The sequence below is a fragment of the Salvelinus sp. IW2-2015 genome, unplaced genomic scaffold, assembly GCF_002910315.2.
Source record: "Salvelinus sp. IW2-2015 unplaced genomic scaffold, ASM291031v2 Un_scaffold1588, whole genome shotgun sequence".
NCBI lineage: Eukaryota > Metazoa > Chordata > Actinopteri > Salmoniformes > Salmonidae > Salvelinus > Salvelinus sp. IW2-2015.
In genome coordinates, this window is record NW_019943012.1 from 60,435 (window position 1) to 77,659 (window position 17,225).

At 42.0% G+C, this 17,225-nt stretch overlaps 1 pseudogene; it reads right to left on the reverse strand.

The window, feature by feature from the left end:
• The window catches only part of LOC112071341 (CLIP-associating protein 1-like), a 70,237-nt pseudogene extending 53,462 nt beyond the window's left edge, over nucleotides 1–16,775 (reverse strand).
• Between the last annotated feature and the right edge of the window lie 450 nt (nucleotides 16,776–17,225).

Below are 17,225 nucleotides of genomic sequence, written 5' to 3' on the forward strand. Positions count from 1 at the left end.
TAAGGTAACATGTAGGTAACATGGTCATCTTAGGTAGCATGTAGGTAACAATGGTCATTTAGGTACATTTGTAGGTAAAATGGTCATGTAGATACATGTAGGTAACATGGTCATGTAGGTAACATGGTCATTTTTAGGTACATGTAGGTAACTAGGGTCATGTAGGTAACATGGTCATTTAGGTACATGTAGGTAACATGGTCATTTGATACATGTAGGTAACATGGTCATTTAGGTACATGTAGGGTAACATGGTCATTTAGGTACATGGTCCATTTAGGAAATGGTCATTTAGATACATGTAGGTAACATGGTCATTTAGGTAATTGTAGGTAACAATGGTCATGTAGATACATGTAGGTTAACATGGTCATTTATGTAACATGGTCATTTAGGTACATGTTAGGTAACATGGTGCATGGTAGAATACATTGTAGGTAACATGGTCATTTAGGTACATGTAGGTAAATGGTCATGTAAGAATACATGTAAGTAACATGGTCATTTAGGTAACATGGTCATTTATTATACATGTGGTAACGTGTCTTCGGTTACATGTCGAGAACATGGTCATTTAGATACATGTATGGTAACATCGGTCCATTTAGGTAACATGGTCATTTAGGTAACATGGTCATTTAGGTTCATGTAGGTACATGGTATTTAGGTACATGTAGGTAACATGGTCATTTAGGTAATGGTCATCTTAGGTACATGGTCATTTAGGTTACATGTAGGTAACTGGTCATGTAGGTAACATGGTCATTTTAGGTACATATAGGTAACATGGTCATTTAAGATACATGTAGGTAACATGGTCATTTAGGTAACTATGGTCATTTAGGTAAAACATGGTATTTAGGTACATGTAGGTACATGGTCTTTGGTACATGTAGGTACATGGTCATTTATATACATGTAGGTAACATGTCATTTATATACAATGTAGGTAACATGGTCATTTATAATACATGTTAGGTAACATGGTCATTTATTACATGTAGGTACATGGTTCATTTAGGTAACATGGTCATTTAGGTAACATGGTCATTTAGATACATGTAGGTAACATGGTCCTTTAGGTACATGTAGGTAACATGGTGCATGTAGATACATGTAGGTAACATGGTCATCTTGGTACATGGTCCATTTAGATACATGTAGGTAACATGGTCATTTTTTAGGGTACTGTAAGCGTAACATGGTCATTTAGGTACATGTGGTAACATGGTCATTTAGGTCATGTCATTTAGGTAACTGGTCATTTAGAATTACATGTAGGTAATGGTCATATTATTATACATTGTAGGTAACATGGTCATTTAGATACATGTAGGTAACAATGGTCATTTTAGGTACATGTAGGTAAATGGTATTTAGATACATGTAGGTAACATGGTCATTTTAGGTAAACATGATCATTTAAATATACATTGTAAGGTAAAAGGTCATTTTGTACATGTAGGTAACATGGTCAATTTATATACATGTAGGTAATCATGGTCAATTTTAGATACATTGCAGGTAACATGGGGGTTTTTCCAATTTTTATTTTGGTACATGGTCATTTTAGGTAACATGGTCCATTAGGTAATTTTTTATTTTTTTTTATTTTTTATTTTTTTAATTTTACCCCGTTATTGTTACGGCAGGTAGTTTTGACTGAGAACACGTTTCCAATTTGCAGCAACGACTGGGGAATAGTTACAGGGAGAGGAGGGGGCATGAATGAGCAATTGTAAACTGGGGAATTATTAAGGTGACCGTGATGGTTTGAGGGCCTAGAATTGGGAATTTAGCCTACATGTAGGTAACATGGTCATTTAGGTTACATGTAGGTAACTGGTCATTTAGGTACATGTAGGTAACATGGTCATTATATACATTGTAGGTAACATGGTCATTTATTATACATGCGGTAACATGGTCATTTTAATGTAAACATGGTCATTTAGGTAACATGGTCCATTTAGGTAATGTAGGTAACATGGTCATTTAGGTACATGTAGGTAGCTGGTCATATTAGATACATGTAGGTAACAAGGTCATTTAGGTACATGTAGGTAACATGGTCATTTATATACATGTAGGGTAACATGGTCATGTTATATACATGTAGGTACATGGTCATTTATATATCATGTTAGGTAACATGGTCATTTATATACATGTAGGTAACATGGTCATCATTATATACATGTAGGTAACATGGTCATTTATATACATGTAGGTAACATGGTCATTTAGGTAACATGGTCATTTAGGTAACATGGTCATTTAGATACAATGAGGTAACATGGGTTCATTTAGGTAACATGGTCATTTAGGTACATGTAGGTAACATGGTCATTTAGGTACAATGGTAGGTAAAGCATGGTCATTTAGGTACATTTAGGTAACAAGGTCATTTAGGTACATGTAGGTAACATGGTCCATTTATATACATGTAGGTTAACATGGTCATTTAGATACATGTAGGTATACAAGGTCATTTAAGGTACATGTAGGTACACTGTGTCATTTATATACAATGTTAGGTAAATGGTATGTAGATACATGTAGGTAACATGGTCTTTAGGTAAATGGTCATGTAGATACATGTAGGTAACATGGTCAATTTATTATACATGTAGGTAAATGGTCATTTAGGTAATTGTAGGTTACAAGGTCATTTAGGTACATGTAGGTACATGGTCATTTATATACATGTAGGTAACATGGTTCATTTAGATAACATGTAAGGTAACATGGTCATTTAGGTACATGTAGGTAACATGGTCATTTAAGATAATTAGGTAACATGGTCATTTAGGTAACATGATCATTTATAATAATGTAGGTAACAGTCATTTAGGTACATGGTGTAAATGGTCATTTAATATACATGTAGGTATACATGGTCATTTAATACATGCAGGTAACATGGTCATTTTGTTAACATGGTCATTTAGGTAAACATGTCATTTAGGGTACATGTAGGTAACATGGTCATTTAGGTACATGTAGGTAACATGGTCATTTAGGTACATGTAGGTAACCTGGTCATTTATGATACATGTTAGGTAATGGTCATTTATTATACATGCAGGTAAATGTGTCATTTATGTAAATGGTCATTTCAGGTAACATGGTCATTTAAAGGTTCATGTAGGTAACATGGTCTTTAGGTAAATGTAGGTGAACATGGTCATGTAGAATACATGTAGGTAACATGGTATTTAGGTAATGTAGGTAACATGGTCATTTAAAAGATAACATGTAGGTACATGGTCATTTAGGTAATGTAGGTAACATGGTAATTTAGCATACATGTTAGGTAACAAGGTCATTAGGTACATGTAGGTAACATGGTCCATTTATATACATGTAGGTAACATGGTCATTTATATCCATGTAAGGTAACATGGTCATGTAGGTAACATGGTCATTTTAGTTTAGTGGAGGACGGTAGTGGACGCTCTACTATCCTTCTGACCCTAAATGCAAGCCAGGTCCATCTACCATCCTCTGACCCTTATGTAGCCAGGTCCCATCTACTATCCTCTGACCATGTAAGCCAGGTCCATGCTACTATCCTTCTGCCCCCTATGTAGCCAGGTCCCATCTACATCCTTCTGAACTATGTAGCCAGGTCCATCTACGGATCCTTCTTGACCCTATGTATACCAAGGTCCCATCTTACTATCCTTTCTGACCCTATGTAGCCAGTCCCATCTACTATCCTTCTGAACCCTAATGTAGCCAGGTCCATCTACTATCTTCTGACCCTCTGGTAGCCAGGGTCCAACTACTATTCTTCTGAATCGCTATGCAGCCCAGGTCCCATCTACTATCCTTCTGACCCATGTCCATCTACTATCTTCTGACCCTATGTAGCCAGGTCCATCTATTGTCTTCTGACGCCTATGTAGCATGGTCATCTACTATCTTCTGACCTATTAGCCAGGTCATTACATTGCCCTTCTGACCTATGTAGCCAGGTCCATCTACTATCTCTGAACCCTATGTAACGGTCTCTCCGACAGTGCGGTCCATCTACTATCCTTCTGACCCTATGCAGTCAGTCATCCTTACTATCCTTCTGACCTATGTCAGCCAGGTCCATCCTACTATCATTCTGACCCTATGTTAGTCCAGGTCCCATTACCCTCGCTTCTGACTGTTAGCCAGGTCCCATCTACTATCCTTGACCTAGACGTATACTTCCGACGTAGTGCCAGGTCCCATCTACTATCCTTCTGTAACCTATGTAGCCAGGTCATCTATATCACTTCTGACCACAGTACGGTCCATCTACTATCTTCTGACCTAGTGCGCAGGTCCGCATTACTAGTGACTAATCGCTCATCTATGACCCTATGGCCGTATCACACCTGACTAGTAGGTCCCATCATACTATCATCTGACCTAAGTAGCCAGGGTTCCCATATACTTTTACTTCCTGTCTATGCAGCCAGGTCAATCTACTATCCTTCTGACCTATGTCGGCAGTCTACTATCCTTCTGACCTATGTAGCCAGGTGGGGGGGGGCATCTATTATCCTTCTGACCCTATGTAGCCAGGTCCCATCTACTATCCTTCTGACCCTATGTAGCCAGGTCATCTACTACCTTCTAGACCCTATGTAGCCAGGTCCATACTTACTATCCTTCTGACCTATGTATGCCAGGTCACATGCTACTATGCTTCTGACCCTAATCGAGGTCCCATACTACTATCCTTTATCTGACCTATGTAGCCAGGTCACATCTTATACTATCCTTCTGATCCCTACAAGGTAGATACACTAGACCTCGGTCCACTATAAATCTTATCTATGTCCTTCCTTACTACTGACCCTATGTAGCCAGGTCCCAACTACTATTCTTCCTGATCCTATGCAGCCAGGTCCCATCTACTATCCTTTCGACCGCATGTTCCCACTACTATCCTTCTGACCTTGTAGAACAGGTCCATCTATTGTCCTTCTGACCCTATGTAGCCATGTCCCATGCTACCATCCTTGCTGACCCTATGTAGCCAGGTCCCATGCTATTGTCCTTCTTGACCCTATGTAGCCAGGTCCATATACCTAATCCTTCTGACCCTATGGTAACCAGGTCCACTAGTATCCTTCTTGAACCCTATGTAGTCAGGTCCCATCTAATATCCTTCTGACCCATGTAGCCAGGTCCTCTACTATCATTCTGACCCTATGAGCCAGGTCCATCTACTTCCTTCTGACCTTATGTAAGCCAGGTCTCATTACTATCTTCTGACCCTATGTAGCCAGGGTTTCCATCTAACTATCCTTCTGACCCTATGTAGCCAAGGTTCCCATCTACCATCCTTCTGACCCTATGTAGCGAGGTTCCCATCTACTATCTTCTGACCCTATGGTAGCAGGTCCCATCTTACTATCCTTCTGACCTATGAGCCAGGTCCCATCTACTATCCTTCTGACCTATGTAGCCAGGTCCCATCTACTATCCTTCGACCCTATGCGCCAGGTCCCATCTACTATCCTTCTGACCCTATGTAGCCAGGTCCCATCTACTATCCTTCTGACCCTATGTAGCCAGGTCCCATCTACTATCCTTCTGACCTATGGTACAGGTCCCATCTACTATCTGACCTAATGTAGCAGGTCCATCTACTATCCTTCTGACCCTATGTAGCCAGGTCCCATCTACTATCCTTCTGACCCTATGTAGCCAGGTCCATCTACTATCCTTCTGACCCTATGTAGCCAGGTCCCATCTACTATCCTTCTGACCCTATGCAGCCGGTCCCATCTACTATCCTTCTGACCCTATGTAAGCCAGGTCCCATCTACTATCCTTCCTGACCCTATGTAGCCAGGTCCATCTACTATCCTTCTGACCCTATGTAGGCAGGTCCCATCTACTACTTCTGACGCCTATGTAGCCAGGTCCATCTACTATCCTTCTGACCCTATGGTAGCCAGGTCCCATCTACTATCCTTCCTGAGCCCTATGTACGCCAGTCCCAATCTAACTATTCCTTCTTGAATCCTATGTCAGCCAGGTCATCTTATCCCTTGACCTTCCATTTACTATCCTTTCTGACCCCCTATGTAGCCAAGGTCCCATCTTATTTGCCTTCTTGACGCCATATGTAGGGCCAGGTCCCATCCTATCCATCTTCTTGACCCTATGTAGCCAGGTCCCATCTACTCCTGTCCTATGTACAGTCATCTAACTGACCTATGTAGCCAGGTCCATCTACTATCCTTCATGACCTATGTGCCAGGTCCCATCTACATCCTTCTGACGCCTATGTAAGGTCAGGTCCATTTCTTACTATCCTTCTGACCCTATGTAGCCAGGTTCCTCTCTACTATCCTTCTGACCTATGTAGCCAGGTCCCATCTACTATCCTTCTGATGCCTATGTAAAGCCAGGTCCCATCTACTATGCCTTCTGGACCCTATGCTAGCCGGTCCCATCTACTATCCTTCTGACCCTATGTAGCCCAGGTCCATCTACTAATCCTTCTGACCCTAGAGCAGTCCCACTACTATCTTTCTGACCCTCCTGTAGCCAGGTCCATCTACTATCCTTCTGACCTATGTAGCCAGTCCCATCTACTATTCCTTCTGACCCTATGTAGCCAGGTTCCCATTCTACTATCCCTTCTGACCCTATGTAGCCAGGTCCCATCTACTATCTTCTGATCCCTATGTTAGCCAGGTCCCATCTACTATCCTTCTGACCCTATGTAGCCCAGGGTCCCATCTACTATCCTTCTGACCCTATGTAGCCAGGTCCATCTACTATCCTTCTGACCCTAGTAGCCAGTCCATCTACTATCCTTCTGACCCTATGTAGCCAGGTCCCATCTACTATCCTTCCTCTGACCCTATGTAGCCAGGTCCCATCTACTATCCTTCTGACCCTAATGGTAGCCAGGTCCATTACCATCCTTGCTGACCCTATGCAGCCAGTGTCCCATCTTACTATCCTTCTACCCTATGAGCCAGGTTCCCATCTACTATCCTTCTGACCCTATGAGTACGCAGGTCCCATCTACTATCCTTCTGACCCTATGTTAGCCAAGTTCCCATCTACTTCTTCTTGACCCTATGTAGCCAGGTCCATCTACTATCCTTCTGACCCTATGTAGCTCAGGTCCATCTACTATCCTTCTGAACCCTATGTAACCATGTAGCCAGGTCCCATCTACTATCCTTCTGACCCTATGTAGCCAGGTCCCATCTACTATCCTTCTGACCCTATGTAGCCAGGTCCCATCTACTATCCTTCTGACCCTATGTAGCCAGGTCCAATCTACTATCCTTCTGACCCTATGCAGCCAGGTCCAATCTACCTTTCAACTCCTCGCAAGTGTTGCTTGTTTGATGTCTGCTGTGAAGGAATACCACAAGTCAACTACTTGATTGATGAAGTCACGTCATCCAGAAAAGGCAGCAGCGATGTCATCAACTACATGAACCATTTCTTCACCAACTACGGAGTTGAGGAAACGCGTGTGGCCCTGAAATGTGACAACTGCAGTGGCCAAAACCAGAACAGGTTTGTGCTCTGTTATTGTGCCTGGTGGACCATGCACAAGCTCCACCATAGTCTGGACTAGAGGTCAACCGATTATGATTTTTCAACGCCGATACCGATTATTGGAGGACCCCAAAAAAAGCCAATACCAATTAATCGGACGATTTTTTTATTTATTTGTAATAATGACAATTACAACAATACTGAATGAACACTTATTTTTAATTAATATAATACATCAATAAAATCAATGTAGCCTCAAATAAATAATGAAACATGTTCAATTTGGTTTAAATAATGCAAAAACAAAGTGTTGGAGAAGTAAAAGTGCAATATGTGCCATGTAAGAAAGCTAACGTTTAAGTTCCTTGCTCAGAACATGAGAACATATGAAAGCTGGTGGTTCCTTTTAACATGAGTCTTCAATATTCCCAGGTAAGAAGTTTTAGGTTGTAGTTATTAAGGAATTATAGGACTATTTCTCTCTATACCATTTGTATTTCATATACCTTTGACTATTGGATGTTCTTATAGGCACTTTAGTATTGCCAGTGTAACAGTATAGCTTCCGTCCCTCTCCTCGCTCCTACCTGGGCGCGAATGAGGAACACATCGACAACAGCCACCCTCGAAGCAGCGTTACCCATGCAGAGCAAGGGGAACAACTACTCCAAGTCAAAGAGCGAGTGACGTTTGAAACGCTATTAGCGCGCAACCCGCTAACTAGCTAGCCATTTCACATCGGTTACACCATTGTAACCGATTGTATGCATATAACTACCTCATCTATCACTGATATTGTTATTGTACTGTCATGATGTTGCCTGCTTGGGTACTGCAAACCCCATCCCCCTCTCCCTGCCTCTCCCTTTCCACCACAACCCATGCAGTGATCAGAGAGATGTCGTAAATTCCTGAGAATCTCCCCACCACAAACAGTATTAGACAGAGGGTAAACTTTCAGGACAAAGGAATTCTCTTCCACCTCACAGAACTTGAGGTACGAACATATTTCATATTCCTGCAAAAGTATAAAGATCGGTGGAAGAGTCCAGCTATGAACCGGTCCATTTGTYCCCATGTGGGAAACTCAGGAGAGACGGGTTGGCCACATTAMCATACCGCTGTTTATATAATAACCTCAGATATGAGGTTTACACCTGTTTGTTGTATAAAATGAATGAGTGAGTATGATACTGTTTGTATAAGTGTGTAATATGATTTNCTGATCCACAACTACAGAAAACATTTGGTTGAAGTTATTGCTGCCAAAGGAGGGTCAACCAGTTATTAAATCCAAGGGTTCACATACTTTTTCCACCCTCCACTGTGAATGTTTACATGGTGTGTTCAATAAAGACATGAAAACGTGTAATTGTTTGTGTGTTATTAGACACAGTCTGCTTAAACTATTGTTGTGACCTAGATGAAGATCAGATCACATTTTATGATCAATTAATGCAGAAATTCAGGTATTTCCAAAGGGTTCACATACTTTCCTGCCACTATCCCAGTCCACRTGATCAAAACAATCTTGAAGCATGGATTCTGATTGGTCAGACAAGCGTTGMATAGACCTTAGCACGGGTACTTCCTGTTTGAGTTTCTACCTATAGGAAGAGAGGAGCAAAATGGRGTCGAGATCTGATTTGCAGAAGGGAGKGCAGGGTAGGGGGGCTTGTATGCATCYCGGAAGTTGGAATAACAATGGTTGAGTGTTTTTCCACTGCGAGTACCACAGTCAATGTGTTGATAGAACTTCGGTACGGTTTTCAAAATGTGTTTTTTGGCAGAAATTTGAACTTTCACGTGCCTTAATAACAAACTTCAATGCCATCTGTAAATACGAATAAAGTTGTTAAATTACGAGCCTAGTTGGTTAAGCCACAGAAAAAGACAGGAACCTTTGCGCAAGCCATGATTGGCTGAGATAATGAATGGGCTGGACATGCCGAGAGATGAGTTTCAGATTGGTCTGCCGCGTAGCATTGTCTGCCTATAAAATTAGCTGCTCCTTATGAGTCGATAATCCTTTCTACTGCAGTTTTTTCTAAAGATATAACGTTAGCCATGGAGAACTGCAAATGTGTTGCTACTGCTCTCAACAACATTGCTGCCCTGAATTTCAAGCGCTATTGACAAAGGTCAGCGGGAAAAGGATTGTGATTGACTACTTTTAGGACGACGATCGTACCATGCTGGCGCTCTCTGACGCTGAAAATGAATCAGACGATGTGAACCAGAGACTTGACAACGGGCCAAGCAAGCTGTACAAACAAAACGGAAATGACGCAGGTCTTATTTAATGAAAGGGGTTGCAGTCTGCCGTGAAGCGCCCAATGTATAAGGGTAAGAGTCTAGCTACAGTTTCAGATATTATACGTTTCTAATTTTGTCAGAAAGTTGTTAGGATTATGGTTCATTGTTTAGCTTGCATGTCTAAACAAAAGACTTCACTTCGCCAGATGATTAGATGACCCATCAAGTTAACCAGGTGTGTCTGACGGTGATTACAGCTATCTATTGTATAATAATGCCAAAATATTTGTACCAGGTATTTGTCTTTCAGTATCAGTAGAACACGCCTGACTCTCCTCCACCAGTCATACAAGGATAATGGTCTAATGTCTCCCATCAGAAAGACCTGTAGAACACGCCTGACTCTCCTCCACCAGTCATACAAGGAGAATGGTCTAATGTCTCCCATCAGAAAGACCTGTAGAACACGCCTGACTCTCCTCCACCAGTCATACAAGGATAATGGTCTAATGCCTCCCATCAGAAAGAGAGCTGGCCAAAGCAAGCACTCGCTCAGAGTGAGCGGTCTGTCTACCAGAAGATGGTTGCTGACTGCAAGACCACCTGTCAAGACCTTGTCTCTGGGGGCCCTACTGAACCAGCAAGCAAAGACATCAGGGATACATTACAGCTTTTACTATTGCCTCAACGAGTAAGCAACATGTCCTCCTTTATACTGATTAAGGACATAGATGGATAGATGAAGACACAAAATATATACTATATGGGATGCAGAGAATGCTTTCACTGAGCTGTGTAAAGACCTAGTAAAATAAAAAGTTACATAAAATAAAGATGACAGGGGTGAAAATTCATATTTAATTTATCTTAGTGTTATTTTGTTGTTTGCAGGTGCACTATCCTTCTGACCCTATGCAGCCAGGTCCCATCTACTATCCTCTCTGACCCTATGAGCCAGGTCCCATCTACTATCCTTCTGACCCTATGCAGCCAGGTCCATCTACTATCCTTCTGACCCTGTTGCAGCCAGGTCCCATCTACTATCCTTCTGACCCTATGCAGCCAGGTCCATCTACTATCCTTCTGACCAGACCAGGTCCATCATACTATGTCTTATACTGACCCTGTGCAGCCAGGTCCCATCTTACTATCCTTCTGGACCCTATGCAGCGCAGGTCCCATCTACTATCCTTCTTGACCCTGTGCAGCCAGGTCCCATCTACTTCCTTCTGACCCTAGTGCAGCCAGGTCCCATCTACTATCCTTCTGACCCTATGTAGCCACATTTGTGGCCTGCTGGAGGTCATTTTGCAGGGCTCTGGCAGTGCACTTCCTTGCAAAAGGCGGAGGTAGCGGTCCTGCTGCTGGGTTGTGCCCTCCTACGGCCTCCTCCCACGTCTCCTGATGTACTGGCCTGTCTCCTGGTAGCGCCTCCATGCTCTGGACACTACGCTGACAGACACAGCAAACCTTTTGCCACAGCTCGCATTGATGTGCCATCCTGGATGAGCTGCCACTACCTGACACTTGTGTGGGTTGTGACTCCGTCTCATGCTACCACTAGAGTGAGAGCACCCCAGCATTCAAAAGTGACCAAAAACACCCCAGGCCAGAAGCATAGGAACTGAGAAGTGGTCCTGTGGTCACCACCTGCAGAATCACTCCTTTTTTGGGGTGGTCTTGCTAATTCCTGGTATAATTTCCACCTTTTGTCTATTCCATTTGCACAACACAGCATGTGAAATTTATTGTCAATCAGTGTTGCTTCTAAGTGGACAGTTTGATTTCACAAAGTGTGATTGACTTGGAGTTACATTGTGTTGTTTAAGTGTTCCCTTTATTTTTTGGAGCAGTGTATATTGATTGCAATTGTTCCCGAATGAGTGAGCGTTCATGTGTAAGGATTAGCATGTCAATTGTTATAATTATGGACTCTGTAGTGAATTCTTAGTCGAACGCAACTTTCCCTTTGTCTAACAGCCGCCATGCCGGTTTAGCCCACTAGGGCATATTTTCTCCTATCATTTCATGTAACTATTTTAAGTTTGTTTGTTTGTTTATGCATTTCTGTGAATGAATTAGTTAGTAATAAATAAATGATTTAAGACAATTGATGTATGGATGACTCATAGTGAAGACTGGGTTCGTGCAGATCAACGATTTACGACGTTTGGAATGAGACTGACGTGAGAAAGAGTAAATAAATCATTAATTAGAAGACTATTGATCAGATATGAAAATATCTGAAAGGTTATATTGGGAAATTATAACTTTGTAATCGAATAACTTTCCCTGGTGCCCTCGAATTCATAGTTAATTARTTACGTTATTACTCAAGTGACCGCGTAATCCCTAATTACAGGAATCTATGATAAAAACTATAAGTCTTCAATTTAACGATAGCAAAGACACGACAGTACATACTGTATAACTACCTCGTCTATCACTGATATTGTTATTGTACAGACTGTATATTATGTAGTTCTTTCTCTACTGGCATTGACAGTTGTTATTTATATTGACATCCTTTCTGATATTGCTACTATGTAAGTAACCATTTGGCTGTATCGTTTACACCTTCTGTAGAGACCCATCCACTTGGCAAGATGTGGCTGGGGGTTGTAGCATTTCTCTCATGTGACCCATCAATTTATACAAGTGTGTCAACTAATAAATATATWTTTTTAATAGTTATATCTGAACACTTTGTTTCCCTGGTTGTTCCTTGYTGTAGGCTACTACTTTTACCTATTAGTCTTCATCTTTACTACACTACTCACTCTGTTTAGCACATGACCTCACATGTGAATCCTTAATGAGATGGGTGGGGCTAAAGCTTAAGAGGGTGTGAACCATGCTGAATGGGTGGAGACAAAGAAGTGCTCTCCAGTAGGTGTACCAAAAATATTCAAGGGCCATTTTCTCAAAAGTGGGGTTACAAGTTTAKCAACTTTCAATGCAGAATTACTTTCCCATTGTTCCTCAAATGCAGTGTATGATCTACCATTTTGTAGCTCTCTCTCTCTGCTTTTGTCCAATGTAAAAAAAAAATATATTATAATAATTTAAAATCACATTTTGCTACATAAGACCGAATCAAGGAAGTCGGTCACATTTCATTTGTGGGGGGTAAATACAGCAAATATATGTATTAAAAAGTCACCTTGTTCTAGAGAGATTTATAATTATCAAAACGTCACACCAGGGTAAAGCCTACACGAAACACAGCCCTTATTTGAATTGTATCTAAAATCCCCTATGGGAAAAAATAAATGGTGGAAAAACAATTGGAACCATTTCCTTGTTTTACCCACTAGGTCTTATGGGTATTATGACTCATACTGTGGTACTCTTTAAACCAGCAGCATTACCAGTCTCAGTCTGTACACAGCTGCCCGAGTGAGTCAATCTCAGTCTGGACACAGCTCTCTGGGTCACTCTGCATCCATTAATCTCTCTCGCTCTTCTCTCTCACTTCCCCTCCCTTCTCCCTCACTTCCCCTCCCTTCTCATCTGGGATGACTCAGCATCTTCACAGAAGCCGGCGCCTCCCCTTCTCTCCTCTAGAACAATTAGGAGCTATTATTTGGAGAGCAAAGTAAAAAACATTTTCAAATCATGAAGAATAAAATTAATAAAAAGGACAGACTGGTTCGGATCTTAAAATCAGTACTTTTGAGAAGCTTAGTGAATACGGGCCGCAGATCAGTACTGTACACACTGAAGGAGCTCGCTAGAGGACAGGGAGTTCAGTTGTAATTGGACCAGGCTCATATTACTAAAACTCTAAATCACACCCTGGCCAAAGTAATTACAGCATTATCCTGTTTCCACATCTGTGTTTCTGTCAAACTGTCCTCCTCGTATTGTTCCCTGTAATATAACCTTTAACCCTCAGGGAAATAATAGGATGCTGGTGAGGGTTGATTATAGTTTTATTTCACTGGATCTTCTGGAAGTTCCTGTGACCTTTTTTCCATTGCAGCCCTGGTCCAGCCTGAGACTTTCCATAGGCTTAAACACTGGTGTTATACTAGGGAAGGTAAAATAAACATCTTTAAAATACACACAAAAAAATGTAAATGCAACATGTAAAAGTGTTGGTCGCATGTTTTATGATTTGAATTTTTTTTTAATAATCAATTTGCACAACGCATCTCTCTCAAATTTTGGGTACAAATTAAGTTTATATTGCTGTTAGTGAGCATTTCTCCTTTGCCAAGATAATCCATCCACCTGACAGGTGTGGCATATAAAAAAGCCGATTAAACAGCAATATCAATAGACAGGTGCACCTTGTGCTGGGGACAATAAAAGGTGACTAAAATATGCAGTTCAGTCACACAACAGTGCCACAGATGTCTCAAGTTTAGGGAGCGTGCAATTGGCATGCTGACTGCAGGAATGTCCACCAGAACTGTTGCCGGATAATTGAATGTTCATTTCTCTACCATAAGCCGCCTCCAATGTCGTTTTAGAGAATTTGGCAGTACGTCCAACCGGCCTCACAACCGCAGACAACGTGTATGGCATTGTGTGGGCGAGCGGTTTGCTGATGTCAGTGTTGTGAACAGAGTGCCCCATGACGACAGTGGGGTTATAGTATGGGCAGGCATAAGCTACACACAACGAACACAATTGCATTTTGTCTATGGAAGTTTTAATGCACAGATACTGTGACGAGATCCTGAGGCCCATTGTCGTGCCATTCATCCGCCACCATCGCCTTATGTTTCAGTGTGATAATGCCGTGTCGTCGCAAGGATCTGTACACAATTCCTGGAAGCTGAAAATGTCCCAGTTCTTCCATGGCCTGCATACTCACCAGACATGTCAACCAATGAGCACCTTTTGGATGCTCTGGATYGACGTGTACGACAGCRTGTCCCAGTTCTCACCAATATCAAGCAAATTCACACAGCCATTGAAGAGCAGTGGGACAACATTACACATCAGGCCACAATCAACAGCCTGATCAACTCTATGTGAAGGAGATGTGTCACGCTGCAGGAGGAAAATGGTGGTCACACTAGATACTGACTGGTGTTCTGATCCACACCCCTACCTTTTTTCCCTTTAAAAAGGTATCTGTGACCAACACATCTGTATTCCCAGTCATGTGAAATCCATAGATTAGGGCCTAATTTATTTATTTAAAATGTACCGATTTCCTTCTATGAACTGTAACTCAGTAAAATCTTTGACATTTTAGCATGTTGCGTTTATATTTTTGTTCTGTATTAGTTGTAATGGATTCACCTCCAGTGGACGTAACCAGCACCACCTTCAGCGTCTGACGCAAGGATTCATTCCATGGTGTATARTTCAGACATAACTGTCTGGGTTTATGAGGAGATACATTTAGCAAAGAAAACAAAGGCCACATTCCATCATTTTCCACAGATATGACATTATACCACACGCCGACCCCTCCCCCATCCTCTAGGCGCTCTGACAATGGGGTCCTCCTCCAAGCACACAGTCCACTACTACCGCTAGCCGACAGGGCAAAGAAAAACATACAACTGAATGATATCTAACTCAATCCCAGTACATTCATTACACTAAGAGTCACAATATAACGTGTTACTTGTATTAAACCTTTTAATACAAGATTATTCACCGTTTTTCCCCTAGCTAACCGCCTGATCAATCGTGGCTGGACAGCAGAGCTACCTAACTAACGTATGTTATTGTTAACCCTTTTCCATTCAAGAAAGTGTCCCACTACTCAAAGAAAACGCAACATTTTAGACACAGTTACGGGGAGATTAATGGGATATCTGTTTGAATCAGATTATCTCCGTTTTAATGAGATTACAGTTAGAAGATACAGCCTTCTGCTACAGCGAGACCGCCCAGCGTCACAAAATTACACTGTCTGTGGTGAAAGCTCGTTATTCCTCAGTAGCTTCTCCTTTCTAGTTAACTAATGTCCCCACACTGAGAATAATCATCCCTGGCTAGCAAACTAGCTACATCCTATCACAAAAACATGTATATCAAAGAACTACGTTAGACGGATAGGTCGGGGGGGGTCATAATCAAGGGACCACAGTCTGCAGTGTACACCGCAACGTCCCCATGTGCTGCGGTCTCACCTTGTAGTTGCTGGAGTTGACCCATCCCGTCAGCTCATCTATGGTTTTATCCAGCCGGGGTTTGTCTTGTTCCACATCGGAGGACCTCTGCGGGTCGTTCAGGTAGTCTATTAAATCCTGCCCGACCTGCAGCCGGCGGGTAACGTCTTTCTGCAGGACCTGCTGATATAAATATTCCATGTTGTCATGCTCCTCCATTGAGCAGGCAGTGCTGTGTGGTCAGCTCCGGGGCCAGCCAGACTAACGTAGAGGGTACTGGCCGGTTGGTTGCAGGGTTGGATGGAGAAAAAGGTTCGCTCCGGTCAGGTCTTAATTCTGAGCTGAGGACAGTTGCCAACAAACAAAACGCCTGTCAAATTAACTTGGCAAGCGCAATCACTTTGTCTGAAGGACACACACTACTCGACTTTGATTTCAGAGAAGGATAACAGAGAATGTTGCTCTCTGGTAGCTACTGTAGCAAGCAATAACTTTCAAAAAGTTTTGAAAAATTACACAAATGTGCGGTAGAACCAACCAGGTCCCATGTATTGACCCACAACAACACAAGGAAGCTAGCTGGCTAAGCTAACGAATTTAGCGTTAGCTAGCTACACACATCATTGGGAACAACTAGCTAATAGCTAGCAAGCTGAAGGAAGCAACGTTAGCTAATTGGCCACAGGCCTGACACCTAGCTTCGTTTCGGTTTTGTATTCCATTATATGATAGTCTCTCTTGTCAAACCCTTCAAAATAAAGTTGCGCCAAAACTCTGCCTTCTCTCCCGCGGTTCCTGCTGGCTACTTTTAATCAAGGGAATAATCGCCCCTACTACAGCTGTCTAACTAAACCCTCCCCCGCTGAAAACATGCGCCAAGCCGGTGACTGCAGTTTACTAGTAGGCCTGCCGCGCAAACAAGCAGTCTGACGAAGCGGACGGGGTCCTTCGCAGGGTTGCCAGTTGTTTTGTTTAACTATCTAGCATTAAGGAGACTACAAAACATGAGTGTTTACTTAGAATTCTTTCTAAGACACAAAATTATTTTCTAGACACAAAAAAATAACCACAACTACTGTGCATTTAATTTGTCTACCACAGGAGGTTGGTGGCACCTTAATTGGGTAGGACGGACTCACAGTAATAGCTCAAACAGAATGATATCGAACTCAAACACATGGTTTCCATGTGTTTTATACCATTTCATCCCAGCCATTATTATGAGCTGTCCTCCCCTCAGCAGCCTCCTGTGTTAAAACCGTGTATAGTAAGTGTGTATTTACTTATTTTATTTAACCCTTATTTGACCAGGTAAGTTCACTGAGAACACATTTTATTTACAGCAATTACCTGGGGAATAGTTACAGGGGA